We start from the raw sequence: 9,997 nt of genomic DNA, 5'->3' as shown, positions 1-9,997 counted from the left end.
CATATCTGATAGCATTATGCTGAAGAAGAAGGCTGATGTCCCGCTTTCACATTTTTTTCTGAAGGATTTCTCTGCATGTTTTTTTTCCAGGCCAAAACTGTATATCCCAGTCCCTGGACACATTTCTCTTGACATTGTGCTCACCTGCCTAGTGATAAGCACCCCTTTTTTGGTACATTTGAGTGTGCCCCATCTTGTGTCATCCTTCTACCAGACTGTGGACAGGAGGCTGGATCTCAAAGCCAGGACTCTCATGGAGGACAGTGCTTGAGGCTTGGCTGTTCTGTGGCTGCTGTGCCCTTCCCTTTGGTTACTAATGAACTAATCCCTGTTAGAAGGTGTTCAAAACAGAAATCTCAGCAGGTTACAATAATAATAATAATAACAATATTCTATCAAAAGGGAAAATAAAGCAATATTCTTGATAGTGGATATCTCTACAGGCTTTTACTTGAATCCTCTGAAACAGCTAGTGTTATTTCTGTGACTGAAGATTAATTTCTGTGCCATTATCAAATGTAACCCTTGAGGAATTAATTGCATATGTATCTCATATTGAAGTCCTATTTATATGATCAAGCAATTTGGAACAGATAAGCCCCTTCTTGGGAAACCTCGGCTGCTTGACAATATTTGCCTTTGCCTCAGACAGGTTACGCCCCCCGGGACCCCTGGAGCTCACTAAAGCACCATTTGTAATGCAGCGTGACAAATCCCGGAGCCAGGGCGATAATCTCTGCAAACTCTGTACAAACAGTCCCTGTGCCTCAGCAAAAGTGATTAATGGGCGCTGTGGAATCAGCATACGGCCCTCTGCATTAATTACTTGTGAAGGACGCTAACTGGGGAGCCGGAGGGCTGCGCAGGATGCGAGGAGGCCGCGGGCGGGCCCCGCTCCGCTGTGCTGGGGAAGGGGAGCGGGGCAGCCCGAGCTCCCCGGGCTCCAGGGGCGGCTCAGGGCCAGGCTGGGGTCCCGGGGCCCCGCTCCGCTGTGCTGGGGAAGGGGAGCAGGGCAGCCCGAGCTCCCCGGGCTCCAGGGGCGGATCAGGGCCAGGTCGGGGTCCCGGGGCCCCGCTCCGCAGATAGCGGGGACGGCTTGGCCTGGGTGGCCTGGGGCGGGCATTGAACCGCAGCTCTGCTCCACACACACTTCGGTTCCCTGCTCACACTGCTGGGTGCTGTGGATGAGAGAACCTCCGCCGAGCCCGGCTTCGGAGTGGGCTCAGGGAGAGCAGCCGAGGGACCGGGGCTGGAGAGGACGTGGTCCTTCAGGAGTGACCACGGTTTGCGATTTTCCCTCTCTATCATAACTGCCGTGATTTAAAATGCACAGGCCCTTTGTAAATTATTGCAGCTCTGCTGCAACGACTGAAACTGTGCCAGTTTATCTCCGGGGAAGATCTAAGCCTAAACGTTTTACAGGGAAAGAAAAGATGAGGAGAGAAGCATGTATTTATCTTTCCAGTATGTTCTCTGGGCTTCATCCAAGGGAAAACTTCTACATCTTGTCTCAAGTCCTTCAAATCCCAGCTAGGGGATTCTGGTTAGAGACCCCCGCAGAAATTAATGAATTTACCATGCATTTTTTCCAATTCATTAAAAATATGTCAAATCCAGTGAAGTGCACTAACCTGCCTGTATGTTTTTCCCTTCTGCCACAGAAGTCTGGCAATAATATCATGGCCTACCCAGCTCTCTGGAATTACTCAGTGGTGGCACAGCCCTGGCTGCCCTGCCAGATGTGATGAGTTTGTGCCCAGCAGGCTGAACCCTCAGTCCTTAGACCATAACAGTGATTTCAGCAGGAGGAAATAATTTGGTTATACTGACTGTTTGGTGTGGTCCAGTGACCCTAGAGGGCTTCACTGCACTTGGACAGGAACAATATTGATTGTACTACATCAGGGGAGAGCCACCCTGACCAGGATTTGACCCTCTGTTCTGTAACAGCCTGTGCTGATGGACATGGGAGGCAAACCTTTCCTGACCCTACGTTGTACACAAGAAAACAAAAGCAGAAGTATCTTTTCCACTTTACATGTGAGGGATAAGAATTACAGCATTTTGGTTTCCTTATCTTGTGTTGATCATAATATCCTAATCTATTCTTAAAGAGTGTGTTGATCTGACAGTCACCCTCCCAACTGAAGCAATACACCAAAAAGGACAAACATAGGAAAAGATACCTACAGGGACACTTTGCACAGCAGCCTGCTTGAGTAACAGAGGGATTTGAAACATGGGTAAACAAATAGGACAATTTTACATTTTCTCAAAGCACCCACCACCCATCAGGTGTAATTTGGCATTACACCTGATTTCTGAAGGAACTCATCTGAGTGAGAGCTAGTAACTCAAAAGCTTACAAATCAGACGTAAAGGTAGTGCTAAAAATCCTGCCAGGAAGTATCTTAAAAAATGTGTCTCTCCAAATTTTACCAGTGAAGCCTGAATTAAATCTCCACCAGTAAAAAAATCACTGTTTTCCTTGCATTACTCTGTATTGACGAGAAAGTGCATTAAATGTTTGGAAAATAGCAGGGCATCTAGTTTTACAGAGTATAGCCTCCTGAATTGCCTGGATAAAGACAGGGCAGCAAGTCACAGACACAGCAAGGAGGCTTAGGTCTCTCTTCTGAGAAATAAGACAGCTTGAGTTTTAAAGGGGCTTTAAATAAAACAAGCCATAAAACAAAGTAATTATTTCAAATTTTTCTGAAGTTTTGCCACATATTTGGCTCATCAGTGGGCACAGAGGGCAGGGACAGCAGGCCCGTGTAGGGGCACTTGGTCCAGGTCTGGAGGGAGGATGTTCTGTAACATCCATGTGAGTGGCTTTCATGTGCCGCAAATAACTAGATGGACATTTTCTACTGGAATAGCAAATTCAGAGTCATGGATATAATCAAAGAAAATGTCTTTAATCACAGGTAATTTTTACACTTCCAAAGCCACTCAGCTGGAATAACTGCTACAGGACATGTTTAGCTCTGTGCTGGAATAGCCTTTCCACAAGGCAGATGGGTCACGAGAGCACTACCTGGCAATTTGCTGATGGGAAGAAGTGCTTGGGGAGGGGAAAGAGCAGATAGCCTGGAGGCAGTGGGTCTTCATAGTAACATTTATTTTGCAAGTCGTGGAAGGAGTCTATTTTCATCTTTGGAAAGTTTATAGCTTTTGTGGTACTCGGAGAGAGCAGTTAACCCAAAACCACTGGCAGCAGCTCAGCGTGAAGAGGCCGTGTTAAAGAGGGACCTCTGAGAACTCTCTAAATCAGATTTCCTCAAAGTGAAACAGGATGGGATTGCAATGTCTCCTTGGCATGGCCCTGAAACCAAAATGATTCTTCACTGACTAAATAGTTTCATGAGTTGGTTAGACTGCAGCCTGCAACCAGAGATAGAAAGGAAGCTGCCTTTTCCTTGAATTCTGCTCCTTTTTCTCATGAGAACTGAAAACAGGACAAACATAAAGTAATTCCTTTCACTTCCAACCTCCAGTTTGATTATTCACTGCATTAATTTACCAATTCCGTGATTCGAACCCATTGGTTTATTGATTTAGTCTTAATAGGAACACTGATGCAATCATGAGATTGTTCAGTTTTTAATTAACTTTGAAAAATTGTAGCAGATTTACCCTTGCTGCCTTAAAAATTAACTCCTTTGCTTATTCTTTTCAATAAAACTCATTTCAATAAAATCCACCACGCTGGTTTATTGTGTCAGGCAGCTCTAGGCAGCTAGCGATAGGACAAGAGGACACAGGCTGCATCAGAGAGGTTTAGGTTGGACATTAGGAAGAAGTTCTTCACAGAAAGGGTGATTTGCAATAGAATGGGCTGCCTAGGGAGGTGGTGGAGTCACCGTCCCTGGAGGTTGTTTAAGAAAAGACTGGATGTGGTACTCAGTGCCATGGTCTAGTTGACAAGATGATGTTTGGTCATAGGTTGAACTTGATGAGGTCTCAAAGGTTTTTTCCAACCTAGTTGAATCTGTGATTCTGTGATTCCTTGGATCAGAAATGCACATATAGAAGTGTCCACTGGACTCTTCCTTCAGATTAGGATGAATCCATCCTATCCATAGAAAGCGGGAAAAATGCAGAAGGCGGCATGGAAAACAAAGCTGAATAGAGGAAAATGACCTTTTTTTCCTCATACCATTTATTTTTCCAGTAACATACTATTCAATCTCATAATGATTTCTGACTTAATGACTGACAGGTAGAAAAGGTTCAGAAATATGACTTAGGCATGGACAATGACTGAGGCATGGTATCTCGCTGGTAGATGAATTTCCAGGTGTCAGACTATTCAGTAGGGTGACTTTAAATAATGGCTTATTTGTACAGTCTGCTCTGCCCTCTGTCACATTTGATAAGGAAATAGTCCACTTAGTTTATTGAGATTTCAACTGCCAGCCTCTGCAGAGAGTAATCATATATTCTTAGGGCATTTTCCATCCTGGCTATCTGATGCTATTATTGAACTTTGCAATTTGTTGCCCATGTTTTTTGTAGCATGACTGTACCTTTTTTTCTTTCTCAGCACTCTTTTTGTTCACTGTTGCTCACGGAAATTTCCAAGACTGGTGCCCCAGTACAAAGTAAGGCTGCACAGTCCAGACTTCTTATCTTAGAGAGGAAGCTCCTACACTTACTCTGTGCACTCTCAGAAAAAATCTTGTTTTCTCTTTTGATTTCCCAGGCCCTACAGGTGTCATATTTACATCTGGTACTCTTTTTTATTTGAACCAGAGCCAAAACAAGTAACCACAGGCTGAATATTTGTACTTGTAGATGATAAGCCCTATGAGTTGGTTCTCCAATGTGATTTTCTAAATGGAAAAATGCATAAAAAGAAGGGGGATAAAGGGTCTGTTATTGGTCTAGAAAAAGTAGGATGTCCCTAAATGAAAAGATTGGTAGAAAAGAATCAGAAATTAGGGGAATGTTGATGCATCTCAATTTCAGTCTCCAAAGCTACAAGCAAAAAAATGAACTACATCTCAATGACCTGTAAAAGAAACTGGGATATTGACTACTATGAGCTTGAAGCTGATCTAATGAAATCATTCCATGAGATGTGAGCAAACAGCTGGAAGAGGGAAACTGACAGTGAAAAGATCCTGGGATAAATTGCTCATCAAAGTAACAGCAGCTGCAGAAATATGTTAAATTTGTTCAAGTTTAAACAAGAATAGACAACTGCTGACCACTGTGGTGCAAAGGAAAAGGTGGCTGCCAAAAGGTTATTAGTCAAAGGTTATTAGCCATGAAACATCCACAGCATCAACAAAGCAGACCCTCTCTTCTCAGTAGCTCTCACTGGGACTTTTGCCACTTCTGGGAACTTGTGGAGTGGAGGAAAACCAGTGACTGGAGGTTTTGCTGATCTGCACATTCACACAGAAGGGACCCTCAACTGTTGACAAGGCTGCTCCAGGCAAGACCCTGCTGGTCCTGTTGTCACAGCTGAGATGCACTGGGAGACTTCTGAGACCTGCCCAGGACTGCTGGTTCAGCAGATGGTGGGGAAGTGTCATGGTTTAACCCCAGCTGGCAGCTCAGCCCCACAGAGCCATGCAATCAACCCCCCCTGGTGGGATGGTGGAAAGAACAGGAAGTGTCAAAGTGAGAAATCTTGTGTGGACTGAGACAAAGACCGTTTAATAGGTAAAGCAAAACTGTGCACATGAGCAAAGCGAAACAAGGAGTTGATTCAAGCCTTCGCTTGGGAGGTGGGTGTTCAGATATTCCCAGGAAGGCAGGGCTCCATCCCATGTAACAGTGACTTGACAAATGCCACCCCTCTGAATGTTCCCTCCTTCCTTCTTTTTCCCCCACCTTTATACACTGATGGTGACACCATATGTTATGGAATATTGCTTTGGTCAGTTGGGGTCAGCTGTCCCAGCTTTGTCCCCTCCCAAATTCTTGTGTGACCCCAGCCTCCTTGCTGAGTTTTGTTTTCCTGTCTTTGATGTGTTACTGTAATGTTGTCAATAATTAAGCTAATTTTTGATGCAAAATACACCCCTAATAATGGAAATATTTCATTTATCATCATTATCATGCTTTTTTCAGTTTTCAAACTTAGGCTGCTGAGAGAGCTCCGAGGTAATCCTGTGTATCTCGAGAGTGGGACAGAGAAAACAGAAAGGCCACAGCAAGGTGCTTGCTCACCCACTCATCCTTCCACAAATCCTTGCTTTTCCTGATAAAGTACTTTACAGAGTAATACTTTGGACCAAAAAGATTAAGCTTTTAAAACAAAGGAAGCAGCTGAGTCACAGTGGTGACTGTGGGCAGTGGGTGAACAGAGGTGGGCAGTGGGTGAACAGTAACTGGGAAAAAAAAGCCTGTTTAATATCACATACAATAGAGGATATTGTAGGAGACACTTGCATATTTTATATTTTGTACAATTGACCACCAACAGCCTATTCACATATACACACAAGTAAATTAGATGATACTTAATTTTCTATATCTCTCACAGAAGAGTAAGAGGCTGGATCAACTCACTCAGAAGAAACATGATTCTCAAGAGTACCCAGAGCTTCAGTTCAAAGCTCAGATCAATCAAGTATTCCTGTGCCCTAGAATAAAGACTTGTAAATATGTACTTGCCACCTGATTCTCTTTGTAATATAACCAGGGGGTATGTCTCAACAAGTGATAATTGGAAAACACCACGTGTGAGAAATCACCTTCCTTCAGAAAGGAGACAGCCAAAAATAGAACTGAGCAGATCACAGCCCAGGGCGCTCCAGGATCTTTCCACATGAATGAGAGCGAGTGAAAATGAAATGGCAGAATCAGAGCTGATGACAGCCTGTCTGTCTGCTAGATGTGACCTGAAAATGGATTTTATAACATTTTCATCTACTATCAGAATTCAGGCTGCATATCTTTGCTACCTGCACACAAACATTTTAGAGGGAAATGGGTGGGTCTTTCTCTGGTCATGCCTTTTAGCAGGCCTGAGATATCCCCAAACCCTTTGGCTTCATCTTTAGTATCTGCAATGCATCTTTCTTTGCCAAGCACTCCCATTTCATATTGAGGAAATAATGTTAGAAGTAATGAAACTGCCATTTCCATCAGACATGAATGCTGCACTAGCCCTGGCTTGCTGCTGGAAAGCAGAGTCCACTGTGCAGGTTGGAGCTTGACTGGAAGAGGGTTTCAAGAAAGCTGGGATGTTTTAAGAGCAGGAGACCAAACCCAGTGTCTATTTGGTTTGGTACCCACCTTTCAACAAGCACCAGAACTGGATGAGTGCAAGTTTGGGTTGAACAAAATATGTCAGGAATCTGAGGGTCTTATAGGAATGTGTCTGGACATCAGACTGACCACTACACAGGCATCTGTACATCAGGGTAATTTATTTCAGCATCAAGAGCATTTTTGTTTTGCTTCTGATAAAGTGTGAGGAGAATCATCAGAGAGGCGCCAGAGACCTTCACCATACCTAGCTTACCTGCATATCTGGATGGAAGTATAGTCCAAGGAAGCTCCAGTTTGTCTAAGGTTATTTTAAAGAATGAACAAACATCTCATCCAATCTCCTGCTCTTTGACAGCAGCCAGATCCGTTTCTCACTGGAGTTTTTCAATGTACCTGCTGAGCAGGACAGCCTGACTAGAAGACATCTGAGGTGCAGGGTTGGAGGACAGGCTTCTCTTACAGCACTTGCCCAACTCACCTGCCTTCACCACACCAATCACCTTGAGAGGAGGGTGACCATGGAGATTTCAACTGGACATGGAGACAATAGGCAGACAGCAGCTACAATAGGACAACAAAACAGGAAAATAAAATAACAAACCAGTGATCAGTGCTGAACCATGATATTCACCCAGCAGCTGATCTTGTGCCTGTCTCTTCAGAGAGCAAGTGGCTTCTGATTGTAGCTCTTGGTAGGTTTGTTTTCCTGGGGAAAGAAATCCCCTTCTGTGCTCCTTTCTCCAGTAGTGGTCATGGTGTGGGTGGTGGGTCAGATGAGGAGGTCCCTGCTTTGACTCCCTCCTCCTCTGACAGCTAAAGCAAAGCGGCAGCACATGAGTATTAGAAAGGCAGGAGGTCAAAGCTACACATTAAATTTATCACCACACTGTTATTTTTATATAGTTGGGTCATCCATCACAGGATGTTTTCTCTAAATGAGTGAAGCGTGTGGCAAGCTGCCCTTACAGTTAAGGGCACATACAGAAGTAACGCCTTGTCCTCATTTTTGCCAGAAATCTCCAAGTACGCTCAGAACAGAAGGAGATGTTTTTCTGACTCCACTTACTGTAGCTCCCTCTGTTTTATAATAACCCTGCATTGAAGGTGGGACATGAATTAGATTCATTGCACATCATTTATCAAGTTTGCAGTGATACAAAGAAGCCATCCCTTTAGGGATGGAAAGTTCTGATACTCAGAGAAATAAAAGTTAATATCTACTTTGCTGGTGTAATGGAAAATGTTATTGCTTTCAGAAACATATTTCAAGTTGGGAGACAAGGGTTTTAGGCAGATCTTTTGGAGAAAATTGTGGTTTATTGAAAATGGATATAAAAGTAGATTAATCCTCTTCCCATACATTAATGCAACATATTTTGGAGTGTTCCAAGAGATCTTGCCAGCTTATGAAAAATCTGATCTTGTATAACTAATAGTCAAGTTTACCAGGGGACATCCTACAGGTAAGCCTAGTGTTTGCGTTAAAGTAGCCCAAACACTGGGGAGTGTCTGTAAAACCAGGCAAAAGAAGATGAAACTAGATAATTTGAAAATCCATTCTGACTGAAAAAAAAAAAAAAAGTAAGACAAACAGCCTGGCAAAAAATCTCAAATACCGTAAAATGTTGTAGCCACAGTAACTTCAGCAGACAAACTGGAACTGATCTTGGAGACATAAGCACAGTTTTGTCTTCTGCTCTTCTGGCAGTGCCTAGATAAGCAGGTAAGATTTGGTACCATTGGCTGATAGTTAGGTCATGTCTCAGAGAAAAACACCATCCTCTGGTGTCAATGCTCTGCTTACTTGCCAAGGGACTTGCGAAGCAGAGAGGGCAGGACATCACCAGTGAACTTCACTTGTGGTGAGTCTCCTCCTTAGGCAGGATTCTCATCACCAGGAGGGTCTGAGATATCCTTCTCAGTGCCATGAACAGATGCAAAGGTAGGTCCAGCACAGCTCTGAGTTGGGCTGTAGTTGGCACCACTGCTGAGGGGATTGACTCTCCTGGATGCTGCTCTGGGATGGTGACAAAGTGCATCAGACCTGCATGAGCCTCCAGTAACAAACAGGCTGAGAAATGACAGCTTCCAAAAGGTAAATAGTGTCTTTGTGAGGAATATTAGGGAGTGTTGCTGTTTTTAACCTAGTACCATAAAGTCCTTCACTATAGGAAAACTGTTACTTCTCCCCAGTGTTATTCTAAACAAATCTGTTCTGATGTTCCCAGTGCTCACCAATATGAACTCCTCTACACAATTGTCCCAGCTCCAGTGCACATCAGTGCACTGTCCTTGCCTCCATCCTGCAGGTCAGTCAATGTCTTCCCATATTTCACACTTGGCCAGCACATGATTGGCTCCCTCCCAGAAGGCTTCCTGACACAGCTGCGTTGGAACTAGATGTTTTCCTCCCTGCTGTTCCTAAGACTAAAAGCACCAGGTTCTTCCATGCATACCCATGTTCCCAGACAACAAATTGCATTTTGTACCAGAGAACAGGCTGTGGAAAGAACATTCATGGAGGCTTTCAGCCTGATGGACAATCAGAAAAACTGGAATGTCATTTGAACACTGCCTCCATTGAATCTAAAAGAGAAAACTGGAGACAGTGTTTTATATAGGAAAATGCAGGAAAGCATTCTTTTGTGCTACTGGAACTGGAATTGAGATCCTTATCTAAGCTAAGCAGTGCTGTCAATAATAGATCTGTGGCAGAAGTGACTTGGAATGGGATTTTGTGGGCAAAGAGAGAGGAAAAATTGCC

This window comes from Molothrus ater, chromosome 1, assembly GCF_012460135.2.
Source record: "Molothrus ater isolate BHLD 08-10-18 breed brown headed cowbird chromosome 1, BPBGC_Mater_1.1, whole genome shotgun sequence".
Taxonomy (NCBI): Eukaryota; Metazoa; Chordata; class Aves; order Passeriformes; family Icteridae; genus Molothrus; species Molothrus ater.
Note: the sequence above shows the minus strand (reverse complement) of the source record.